The sequence below is a fragment of the Herpailurus yagouaroundi genome, unplaced genomic scaffold (genome assembly GCF_014898765.1).
Source record: "Herpailurus yagouaroundi ecotype Mexico unplaced genomic scaffold, PumYag 100, whole genome shotgun sequence".
In the NCBI taxonomy this organism is placed as follows: domain Eukaryota; kingdom Metazoa; phylum Chordata; class Mammalia; order Carnivora; family Felidae; genus Herpailurus; species Herpailurus yagouaroundi.
The window spans coordinates 14,708,360-14,721,413 of NW_024412391.1; the positions used below are offsets into that span (position 1 = coordinate 14,708,360).

General features: G+C 50.3%; 1 long non-coding RNA gene across 1 annotated transcript; it reads left to right on the forward strand.

The window, feature by feature from the left end:
* The first annotated feature begins 724 nt into the window (after positions 1-724).
* Positions 725-12,337, forward strand: LOC121028063 (uncharacterized). The gene is made up of 2 exons (XR_005789043.1): positions 725-1,269; positions 12,046-12,337. It is a non-coding gene; the product is annotated as an uncharacterized LOC121028063 (long non-coding RNA).
* Positions 12,338-13,054: the final 717 nt, after the last annotated feature.

Consider the following 13,054-nt stretch of genomic DNA (forward strand, 5'->3'; position numbering starts at 1 on the left):
GGCAAAATTTCATGCATTCTGAGTGTGAAAGACAGCCTTTGAGATACAGTTTGTAAGCCAGAAATTCCAGCACTTGAGGGACATTCTGAAGTTTGTGGAAACAAGCAGCCCGTGTGACACAGCCAGCCTGCCTGGACACTTCAGAATGTTTATTCATCCTATACACCAAATTCACTTCTCACTCACCAGATTTGTCTTTTACCTCATGGTTGCCAGAGGAGTTCCTGGTAGCAGGGACCAGCATCTGCCAATTACCTTCAGAAGTGAGCTCAGAAGCCCAGAAGGAGCCTTCCTCTTGCGAATTATGCCTTCTTTGGGCATAATTGGGTTCCTGTGTTTGGACTTGCAGGGCTGGATGTGGGACAATCTGCTTCTTTGGATGACTACACCAACTGGAGAGAAACCAAGTACCCTTCCTGACCCCAGGCAGCAGGATTGGGATATAGGATGTTTTGCACATCCCCGGAGCCCTTTTGGCATAAGAACACTAGAGAGGGAGAATTACTAGAATTAAAGTTTAAGATTCTGACATCCAGACAGGATCTTGCACTCAGAAAGTTCTGGCCCACCATGAAAGTGGCCCACCATGAAAGAGAGCAAGGAAGAAGTATGTCAGAGAGTGCTTTATCTCTCTCCCCAAGAAGCCTGCAAAGCATCACAATGCTTATCTCTTCTAGGTGGACCTGGGACACTAAGAGTTCCAGATTCCAAGATGGTCCCATGCCTCTGGCCCAGGAGAAAGGAGCTGTGCCAGAAGCCTGGGGTTTGAACATTAACTGTCCTGCTAAAGCCTGCCAGCCATGTGCTCTCCATGCTCCCCAAGGACTATTTTACTCTTTGCAAGGGGAAAGAATTAAAGACTCCCTTTTCCGCAAAAATACCATGGAGGTGTTTAGCACATACTCTTCCCCGGCTATCCGTGCCACTGACGCAGTCCCACCCCCCTGTCAGAGGGTGCCTGGCAAGAGGTCAGCAACAAATGAGCCAGACCAGGATTATCAGGATCCAGATGTAGGTGTGAAGGCCAGGAAAGGCAATCCAGCAGGGCGGGAAGCATCTGGAAGATCCATGCCTCCCTCAAGGCTTCAGGGGATGGAGGTCATCCTGTCTGGTCTCAGACAACAAAGCTCCAGCCATGAGCTCCAAGGACCTGATGCAGAACTGTCAACCACAGCAGCACAAAGAAGAGCAAGACAGGACTTCAGCCGACTGAGAGCAGAGAAATACACCCGGGGGTGGAGAAACGGGAAGGTCCATCCCAGGAGTAAGGTACAGGTTCAGGGCTTGAATGGATCAGTACTAGGAGGCCAGTAATGGGGCCAGGGAATAAAGTCAGCGTGAGAGCAGAAAGAGCTACTTGGTGCTGAGTTGGGTTGGGGAACTCTCGGCATAAGATCAACATTATAACTTAATAGCCAAATACAGCACCAATGGTGAAAATAGGGGTTCATTCTTCTAACATCCAATAATCTGGTTATGCTTGTGGGGAGACAGATAAATGAGACCATTCTCTGCCCACCAAGGAGCTCACAGCAGGGTGGAGAACGACACCTCTGTGAACTGGTAATCATAACAGAGTAGCTGGAGTGTGGGGCACGTCCACAGAGTATGAACATCGGAACTTAAGAGGGAAGTGGAGGGTGGGTAGGCTCTCAAGGTGAGCCAGGACCAGGTCGGCGGGGGGGGGTCCCTATAGTCCATCTCACCCTAGACCTGACCTACAGATGGCAAGGGGCCATTGGGTGGCCATTGGCATCCATTCAGGTCATATGTAACAGAAACCAGCTCTCACTTAAGTAAGAAAACCCACGTTGGGGGCACCTGGGGGGGCTCAGTCGGTTAAGCATCCAACTTCGGCTCAGGTCACGATCTCACAGTTCATCAGTTCGAGCCCTGCGTTGGGCTCTATGCTGACAGCTCGGAGCCTGGAGCCTGCTTCAGATTACGAGTCTCCCTCTCTCTCTGCCCCACTTGAGCTCTGTCTCTCTATCTCTCTCTTTCTCTCTCTCTCTTTCTCTCATTCTCAAAGATATATAAACATTAAAAAAAAATTTTTTTTTCAAAGAAAGAAAACCCATGTGGAAGGATAAAGGTGGCTCACTTACCTGAAGCCCAACCAGGAATCTAGGAGACAGATTCAATCCAGGGCATCTCTGGGACTCCAGAGATTTAGGGAGCTACCAACAGGACAAATCAGCCCCACCCCCACTCCACTGGCAAGTCACAGTCCCAGGGAGAAAGTCCACTGCCAACCTGTGGCCACATGCCCGCCCCTTGGTTGGTGGTCCCACTAAACACCAGGTGCTGTGAGTGGTACTTTCCCCCAAAGACGATCAGGGTTCTAGAGTCAAAAGGAGGGGACTGACTCTTGGGTGGCCAAAAATTAATTGAGAGCATGCCTTAAGTGTTTAGGCTGCAGAGTGACATAAACACATGTACGGTTTAGAGCAGAGGGTCAGCACACGTTCTCTGGAGAGGGCCAGAGAGTAAATATTTTCCGCCTTGTGGGCCATATGGTCTCTGTTGCATCTACTCAATGCTGCTGCTATAGCACAAGAGACGGACAGTATATATACGAATGGGCGTGGCTGGGTTCCAGTAAAGCTGTATTTATAAAAAGAAGCAGTGGGCCAGACTGGGTGCTCTCTGTGTATGATTCATGCCACACTGGGGTAGAAGCGGGGTACAGGAGGGGAGAGAAAGGAAGCAAAGAGAACAAATACAAAACCATTCTCTCCATGAAAATATGCCCTGTGGGTTTTCTAGCAGAGAGCAGCCTCTTGGGGAAAATTCCCTGTTTCTCTCTCTTTGGGATAAAACTGCCCCTCGGTAAAGAGTCCCTTTATACATTTTATTTTCATGAACATTAAGTTCGGTTTCCTCTTGCATGTAACTTGTTTCTTAATTGTTTGTTCCTGTAGGGGGTTCTATTTGTTTGCTATCTTTCGTAGGCTTTTCAATTCCCGCAAAGGCAGCAGCAACCTTCCTCAGCAGGATGCCAGCAGCGTATTGACTGCCCCCCCCCACCCTTCTTATTCTACGGAACTGTGGGTTTCCCAGTGTGGGACACCTGTATTTATTCGAGGCCAATCTCAAAAACACAACACAACCACATCCACACTTTCCGGGTTGCCATCTTGCTCACGGCTGGCAAGCCCGAGAATCTTCCTCCGAATCGCATCTCAGCCATTCCGGCTCAGCCAAAGAGAAGGCACTGGGGACTTGGAGACAGCGTGTAGCGTCACGGCAAGGCAAAAACCTAGCCCCTCTTTTGTAATCACCTCTTCGGTATGAGGCAATATGCTGTGAATTAGTGTGTTCCAGGCCTGGAGTGGTAACATATGGTGTATCTCTGCTCATTCTACATTAAATCCTGACATTTTGCAGCTGTCAAGATAAAGCTGTTTATATGAGTAACATTGTAGTTTGTTTATAGGGAAATAATGTGTAGCAAGTTATGATTAATCAAGGTGTCTAAAATCTGCTGGAGGCTTCTAAATAGATTTGTTTTCACTGCCGTGCTTTCTGTCTCCTAAATCAGGAGGTTAGTGGCCCTCCGCCCCCTTGGTACCCCATGGACATTTTGGCCCTGTCCCCTGTGGGGCAGGTGGAGACGGAGGCCGGGCCTTCCTGTAGAGGCAGGAAGAGCGGGGGTGTTGCATGGAGTGAGGAGGCGGGGGGTACTCACCTTAACTTCCAAACTTCAGGAAGCCCCTCAAAGAGACTCTGTATCTTCATTCTTGTGTTTAGACTCCACGTCTCCAATTGGATTGTCCCCTGAAGAGCAGCCAGTAGGTGACTGAGTCTCGAAGGAAATAGTGCACCTAGCTTTGGTTTTCTGGGGTCCCAGAGGTCATGGGCCTGGAGGCAGTGCAGATTTGAGGAGTCTCACCTTCTAGAGGTTATTTCAACTCCTCGTGTCTGTGGTTGGGGGTTCCAATTTCCCCTTTGGAGGATAATTGGTTAGAACCCAAAGCTCCTGAAAGAGTCTAATGTGTCGCCTTGCTGAGCTGCTGTCCCAAGGCAAGAATCTTTCAACCTCGCTGACAGCCGGTGTCAGGCCACCAAGTGATCTGTCTCAGCAGAAGGAATGAAGCCACCTGTACCACTGTGGGGAGGGTCAAACGCTGGGAGGAAACTGCCTTCTGACCCTGAGCTGTATCTGCCCTGTCTTGCCCTGGGGAACAACTTGGGGCTGGCTAGCCACTTTTCCAAATGAAAAACTTTCTGATCTTGTCAACAGCCACCATCTCGTCCACAGGCCAAACTTCACGGTCCCCGAGCACTTCTTGTAGTGCCTAGCCCCCCTCCGTCCTGGCCACGCTCCCCCAGCGCTTGCCGGCTGGTCGTGATGCACCTGGAAATGTCTGCTCCAGGATGGACCCATCTCAGTGTCCAAGGTGGCTGGAAGCCTCAAGTGAGCTCTCTTGCCCTTTGTCCTCCTTTCCGAGGCCATGCAGTAGTCCCTGCCCCACTGCTGGCCAGGTGGAGAGGTGGGCAGTGAGCCCCCACCAAAAGGGCACAAAGAAATCCAGGACCCTGTGGAGGTGGCTTCATCCACGGATTGGAAGATGCACAAGCAGAGACGCGTTCCCCCGGCAACGCCTGTAGTGCAGCGGCAGGGACCAGCTGCCTTTTGGCCACAGAGACAGAGCCAGCAGTAGTGGCAAGAAGAGAAAGCAAGTTGCCGTAGCATCATGGGCCTGCACCCCATGCCTTCCTGGGCACGCGGAAGGCAGCTGGCAGGAAGGCAGGCAGGAGGAGAGGCAAAGGATTTGCTGCCTGAGAGAGCAGGGCGATTCCACAGCTGTGGATGGGACTTTGAGTCATCACCCAACCCGTTTTCAGCAGACAGCCTGCCCTCCCCCAAACCACTTGTACCTTGGATGTGCTTCTAGAAGTGTCCACGGTGAAGGCTCACAGAAAACAGCAGATGGCTCAAGCTGGAGTCTTAGAAGATGCCCCGGTTCAGGATGGAGGGGAGGAAATGAAGCCATTGGTGGAGCCTGGGCAGGACCGGGCCCAGGGGCAGAAGGAGAACTGTTTTGAGGTGTTGAGGAGTAGTCAGCCCAGAGATGTAAGTTAACTGACCTGGCCAGGGTGGAGCGGTTGAACTCGCCTTGGGAGATACTGAGTTCAGCATCACGGAACCCTCCCTCCTGGGGTTAGGAGAGTCCCCTCAACAGTTCAGAGGTTATTTCTTCTCCTTAACTGGACATCTCAGAGACCCTCTTCAGTGTCGCCATGCGGCAGAGAGAGAGAGTCACTGAGGACCCCATTTGATGGGTGAGAGAACACAGGGAAGACCAAGGAAAGGGCAGAGGGCACGGAGACAGGGACGAATGGTGCAGGAAGAAAGGATTACAGCAGAAGGTGGTGCCTTCTGAACGCGACCAGAACAGACAAAGAACTGAATCCAACCAGGAACGTTGGACCCTCGGTCCACCCCCGCCACCCCCCACGCCCCCTTTTCCTGTAGGGACAGCAGAGTGAGTGAGCCTCTTGTCAGAAATGAATATCGCACGGGACAGTTAATCAAAGCTGAACTGCCCCCTGCCCCTGTGAGTGAGCAGTGCTCCGAGGGGAGTGGGCAACCCGGCAGATGGAGGGGAGGAAGTGCCACATCCACCTGCAAGGGGGGGGGGGGGTGGCGCTGTAGGGGAAGCACAAAGCCTATTTCTTCCCATAAAAAATGATATGAGGTGAAAAACCGTTTACTGCACATTAGGATCCACGGTTGGGCCATTTGTATGTTTTACTGGGATGGTTATGTCACTAAACGAAGCCTGAAAAATCCATCATGGGCAGGGAGCCTGACAGTGGCCTGGTCATGGGAGGGGAGTTGGGGGATGGGGGGGGGGGGCTGGGCAGAAGAGGAGAAATGGGAAGGGATAGATACTGGTGTCTGGGGGGACTCGGGTCCATGCACTGTCCCAAATCACTGGGGTTCACGTCGGAGGGCCCGGTGAAGCCCCCACCAACTCTGTAGTTACTATTCTTCCTAAACAGGAAGCCCAGAGGTTCCCTCTACCCCAGTCCCTCTCGGCTGTTTCTGGGGATGCACTCATGTGCCACTTCCAATTCAATGAGTGACTTTTAATTAAATTCCTATGTGCTAGGCGGGGGACCCTGTCACCCGCGTCACCCATCAGGACCCTTCCCTTCCATCCTTTGAGCCATGACCAAATCACCACACTTGTGGTTAGAGAAAGAAGTGACTGAGAAGGCCCTCGCAAGTTGGGGAGCAGATATCCCGGGAGCGGAACTCGGCAGGAGGGGAGTGCAGAAATGTCATTCGCGTGGCTGCATTTAATCAGGAGCTCTGTTAATGAATGCCAAGGCCGGCCGCCTGAAACGTCAATTCTGACTTTAATCATCCACCTGTACCTCTCTCCCCTTGCCTCTGAGCAGTGTCTAGCTTTAGCAAAAGGGTCAGGAACTGGGGGCCTTCCTGGCCTCCCCAGCATACCACTGACCCTCCGTTATGTGTGACCCTCGGATCCCAGAGCTAGACAGGCCAAGAGAATGTCTGAGTGAAGCCTCTTGTTATCCAGGTAAGAAACCCAGGCTAGTACTGGAACTCTGTTCTCCTAATTCCCAGCACCTCCCCACCCCCCATTCCCACACCCTGCTGTGGCCCCCCGGGCCAAGCTTGCAAACGCAAGGGAGCCCCAAATCACTAATAGCCATCTTCCCTGACCGCCCAAGGTACAACCCACGACACAAGCAGCCAGGGCATTTGCCACAATGCAAGACGTTCTCATCCCAGCCTCCTGATCTACCATTTCACTTTCCCTTGTCATAATACATCGTCCCCGGGCACCACCACACTGAGAAATAAGGACACAAGCTGTAGGCAATGGACAAGCAGTTCCCGGTGCCTGAAGGAGAAGGGCAGGATGTCACTAGATGCCAGGTGAGGAGATACGCTGTTGAGACGGCTGCCCGGACCCAGAACCTCCAACAGCCACGAGGCAGACCGAGCACCAGATGGAGAAAACAGCCACCGATGGTCCTTGACCACACCTGGAAACAGCGTGCGGCCGCCAAGTGGACTGGCGGGATGCTGGTTTTGGCTACAAGTTCATCTGAGGACAAATCAGATGCCGCATTTTCACAGAATCGACTCGGCTGTTCAATTCATCCTTCGAGGTGAAGGAAATGGATGCCAGAAGAAAAAACAATCCCACATGGCAGGTGGGTAGCAAAGAAGTTGTGTGTCCAGTCCTGACACATGCGATTTCCTGCAGCGCGAGAGTGAGCCAGGACTCTCCCAAGGTCCTGAGACCAAGAGTGGATGGTTCCCAGAAGAGGTACGGGATCCCAGTGTCTGGGAGGCAGCCCAGGCTAGCGGCAGGCACGCAAAGTCTGGCACCAGGAGGCCTGGGTTCTAATCCCAATTCTGCCACTTACCGGATGTGTGGCCTGGTGCAATTTCATTAACCTCTCTCTGCCTCAATTCTCCCATCTGTAAAATGGGCAGAATAATAGCACTTGCCTTTTAAGGCTATCTAAGGATTTAACAGATTCCTACTTGCAAGTGGCTGGCATGTGATCAGTGCTAGAGAAGTCTTAGGTGATATAAATGAGTCTGCTGTGAACCAAGAACACCGAGCCCTGAAACAAAAGGCAGAAATGGTTCTCAGTCAAGAACTTCTCTGCAGGTAAAACTGGGAGTGACTGAAGGGGACACTGCAACCACACACACAATGACTGACATGATGTCCTCATTTGCCTTGGTTCCTGTCATGTGTTGCCTGTGAAATGAGTTCCTAAGACATGCATCTTATTTTCTTATTCAATTTCAAGATAAAATTAGGGTTGTGTCCCTTAGGGAGAAGGTGTGCCCCTCCCAAAACAAGAGGCTCCCTAGAGAAAGCCTGTTTAAATCGCATATTTAAAGAGACATCAATATTTTTCTGACAGAGTATTAGTAACAATAAATAAATTGCCAAATAGGGCTGCAAACTAGCAGGACTGCTCAATATTTGAGTGACAGTTAACATCTCATGGGAAATAGCAGTGACAGCTGAACATGTCACCAATGGCACGGCCTCAATTGCACAGTATATGAGGGACTCCTTCCGGGAGACAGGGGAAAGCCAGGGCCAATGACAGCCAAGGCGAGGGAAAGCCAGGAGGTAAAGGTGGGCTGTCCACTGTGGGACAGCCTCTAGTCCAGAGCTCTGTGGCCAGGAGGGGACAGAGGGCAAGGTCCAGGGCCGAGAGTCATGGGGACAGATCTAGGCCTTCCTAGCCTTGTGTCAATGTGCTAGAAGCTGATCTGAGTGGGGAGGCAGGCAGGGCACAATTTAACACTCGTAGGGTTGACGTTGTTTGCATCAGGGAGACATTAAGGCCACTTAGTGGGGCTGATGTGGGAAAGACCCAGAAACTAGGGCTGGGCCCTGGGAAAACAACTAGCCAAGGTCAGGAGGCTGGGGCATGGGGGTAGAGCCCAATCTCTGCCATGGAGACAGGGAAGGGAGAAAAAGGAATAGAGGGGGAGGCTGGGCACAAGAGACCCAAATGGGAGACCAATGGGGCTTGGGTAAGGAGGCTGCCATTTTCAAGGGTCTACATCCAGCCCGAGGGACATGGCAGAGGTGGGAGGGGAGGGAAAGGCAGGGGCAGGGAACAGCAGGAGGATTCCAAACCCCTTCAGGCAGTGGAGCAGGGGCAGAATGAACAGGGCTGGGGTGGTTGGGGACAGAGAAAGACTGTCCACTACAGTGATGGAACCCTTGACTCTTGGAGCTTCTACCAAATTTTCATAGTAAGCTGATATACAGTCATGGTCATAGCTTAAAGCCCGTCTTCAGCTATGAAAAAGGATGCCCCAGAAGCATCTGTGTGTTAGAAATGAGCCGGTAACCCGGAGATGCAGAAAGCCAGCCTAAGGCAAACATTCCTGACATGACAGGAAGGAAACGGGTAGAGGTGCACAGATACTGGGACTTGCTGGGAGAACAAAACTAAGCAGGTATGCAGTGCCCAACCCGGACGGATGGCCCAGAGCACCTGGAAACGGCTTGTCTGTATCTCACTGACTTAGCAAGAGGGCACGACTAATCAGCAGAACCCTTGGTCAGTAAATCTTGTTTATACAAACTGTTTAAAAATGTTCTGTGGACACAAAACTTGTTAATGGACTTTTGGCTGGAGGAGAGACAAGGGACATTGATTACAGACTGCAGGGGACCATCACCTGGTATATATTTCTTTCATGTTCTAATTTTTCACAATAACCATGTTTCTTTCATAATAAAAGGCGATATTAAAACAGAATGTGTTATGGGAAGACATATAGGACTTTTTGGAATAACTTCTGGAAAGCTTGTGTAAGAGTCCGTTCATAAGGGTTTCTGGTGGCTTCACATCAATGCAGTACCCGTGGGGTGCAGAAACAAGGGAATTTTTTTTTAAGTTCTTTATTTTTGAGAGAGAGAGAGAGAGAGAGAGCATACAAGAGTTGGGGAGGGGCAGAGAGAAGGGGACAAAGGGTCCGAAGCAGGCTCTGTGCTGACAGCAGAGAGCCTGATGCAGAGCTCGGACTCACAAACCATGAAATCATGACCCGAGCCAAAGTCAGCTGCTCAACCGAGTAAGCCACACAGGCACCCCATTATTTTTATTTTTATTTTTTTTAGAGAAAGAAAGAGAAAGAGAGAGGGAGAGCATGAGCTGGGGAGAGGAGCAGAGAGAAAGAGAGAGAGAATCTTAAGAAGGTTCCATGCTCAGCGCAGAGCTCGATGTAGGACTCAATCCCACCACCCTGGGATCATGACCTGAGTTGAAATTAAGAGTGGAATGTTCAACCGACTGAACCACCCAGCCACCCCCAGAAACGAGGAAATTCTTACTAGGAGGTCAGAGTGGGGACCACACTCTCCCTGTCCCTGGCTTCTCAACTTACCTCAGGAATTAGGAATTTGCACCCTTGCTGAGGAAAGGAAGGAAGGAACCTTTTGCCCATTCCATTCTGCCCCTAGAGTCAGCCTCTCCCACTCTGAAAGAAGAATCTATGATCAGATTAGCAGGCTTCAAACCCCAGGGAGCTGCTTTTCTGCACCCAGCAGAGCTCATGTGTCAAAAATGGCATGCACCTCGACCTTGACCTCTCTAACTCGTGCAGTATCTTTGCCCTTGCCTACTGGACTCCCCCCAGAGCAACTCCTGGCCCAGAGTTGGGGGAAATATTTGAAGATGGGTTTTTTGAGGTCCCTTTGTCTTTCCTTAACCCAGCTTTACCAGCAATGAGGCTGAAGTTTCTAAAATTTTTATCTGACCTCTGGTCTATTTCTGAAAGGATTCAGAACTCATGGAGGGATGTGATTAAACGTCATATTTCTAGCCCCTCAAAAACAAAAACAAAAAACCCACAATTATCATTAAAGCAGATTGGCAGAGAAAGCTTCTGATTGGAGGAAAAGTGTCAGAAGGATTTACCACAAATAACATCAATGTAACAACTAACTGTGATATTGTGATAAGTAATATATATTTTGGTCTTCATACACTGTCTTTGGCACAGAGCTCCTAAAACCCTTGGAATTTCCTAAGTGATGAGAGAGATCATGATATCTTTTGTTATGTTAATGAGGTGACTTTTGGAAAGCCTCTAGATAACCAAAGGATGGGAGCTGGTTGCCAGGGGAACCAACCATGTGATGAGAGCCCTGGAACTTTCAGTCCTACCCACCCTCCAGGGAGGGCTGAGGGGCTGAAGATTGAGTTCAAGGAATTAATCGATCATGCCTAAGTAATTAAGTCTCCATAAAAAGCCAAAAGGAGGGGTCTGGAGAGCTTCTGGGCTGGTGACCACGTGGAGACCTGGGGAAAGGGGTGTGTCTGGGGAGGGCATGGAAGCCCTGAGCCCCTCCCCACACCCTACCCTATGTATCTCTTCCGCCTGGCTGTCCCTGAATTATATGCTTTCATAATAAACCAGTAATCTCGTAAATAAAATGTTATGAGTTCTGTGAGCTATTCTAGCAAATTAATCAAAGCCAAGGAAGGACTCTTGGGAACCTCTGATTTATAGCCAGGGGGTAAGAAGCACAGGTGACAACCTGGACCTTCAATGGACATCTCAGTCTTGGGGGACTGAGACCTTTCCCTGTGGGATCTGATGCTGTCTCCAGGTAGTATCAGAATTGAGTTGAACTGTCGGACGCTCAACTGGTGTCAGAGAATTGTTTGGTATGAGCAAAAACCCACACACATCAGAATCGGTGATCAGAACATTTGTTTATTGAGTGTTTACCAGAAGCCAGACACTGTGCTAAGTACTTTACATGGTGTGTGTGTGTGTGTGTGTGTGTGTGTGTGTGTGTGTGTGTTTTAAACTGTTATCACAACTTTCCAAAAGAGGAAACGGAGACTGATAGATACCAGGGTGGGGATTTTTATGGCAGAGCAGATATTCACACCTAAGCTGACTTCTCAGGCCACCTTCTTCTTCTTTTTAATTTTAGAGAGTGCACACATGCATGCACGGGCATGGGGGAGGGGCAGAGGGAGAGGGAAAGAGAATCTCATGCAGCCTCTACACGCAGCACAGAGTGCGACTTGGGGCTGGATCCTGAGACCCTGGGATCATGACCTGAGCCAAAATCAAGAGTCAGATGCTCAACCAACTGAGCCACCCAGATGCCCTACAGGCCACCTTCTTAAGCATCACCCATGATAGTGGGTGATTTCACCTTTTCCGCATGAGAGGGAAGTCAGTCTGCTTCCCAGGCTGGTGGGACAGACAGCTAGTACAGGTGGAGATTTGCTGCTCAAATAAGCAGTAAAAGGTGCAAAGGGTCAAGGGCAGGATAAATAAGGGCCAGGACACGTGTGCACCAGCCAAATGACTGGGGGTGACGACTGAGGCAGTCTGGGGAGCAAGACAGGCCTGGGCCATGATCCCCAAGAGAGCTACACAGAAGCAGCCCCTGGAGAGGAAGGTCTGCAGAAATCCCTCAGGCTTGAAGCTTAGGCTCACCTGTTGGCCCAACACCACAATTATTAAAATACCCTCGTTCCTTTTTTTTGCAGGCTTGGCCACAAGATCATGGACACTGGAACTTCAGGGAACCTTAGAGAGTCCTTCAGCTCTCTGGTTCTAGGGATCAGTAAATGGGCCTAGGAAGGCTGAATGAATTGCCAGAGGTCACAACACGAACTAGGGAGGGAAACCCAGGAGTTCTGACTCCCCTTCCAGTGCTCTTTCCATGGTACCACCTCAAGGCTTGGGATTCTGCCACATGCCTGGTCCTACTATTATGAAACATCTACTTTAGGTGGGGCACTGTGATAAACCTGAACTTGGGAAAAGCCCAGCTCTAGACTTCCAGTGTGATTCATGAGATTGTAGCCATGTTGTGGGATACCCCAAGCGTACGTTCAGCTCTTTGGACTGGCTCTTAAACCTTTTCAGTTGTAAAGATGACAACAAATGTGACAGAGAAACACAAGATTGATTTTCTATGTTGAGAGCTACTCCTGATTTATCCACTCTATAACTGCCAATATCCCATACCTTGAGAGACATCTATTCTAGCAGCTAAAGGTACGATCTTAACTCCCTCTTCCCCCCACTCACCTCTCCCTAACACACAGCCCTTGGACTGCAAGAGTTCAATAGTCTTCCCAAGGTCACAGAGCGAGCCAAGGGCAGGACAGATAGAGAACATCACGTCTTGACTTTCCAGGTCTCCAGTGCTAAACCTCCTCTCAACACTACCTCACCTTGCACAGATGTCTGTCAGCAGAGGAGAAAAGGTCATGCAAGCAGAAACTTCATAAGCCACCGGAATAAAGCACACACGTGGGTCTCGTCCTTGGGGAGGCCCACTGCAGGCAGATGGAGGTGCAAGAAGAGAGGTGCACGAAGCTAAGAGTGTCTCCAGGCCAGATGGTACTGATTTAACAAAGGGTCTGTTTGCAGTGACAGAGGAAGACCCCAAACTCTGCCCCTCCCATCATGCAAGCCTCCCTGCTCTTCTTTTAATAGAAGCATTTTCCCTGCCTTTCTCCCTTCCCTCCAAAAAACCTCACAAATATG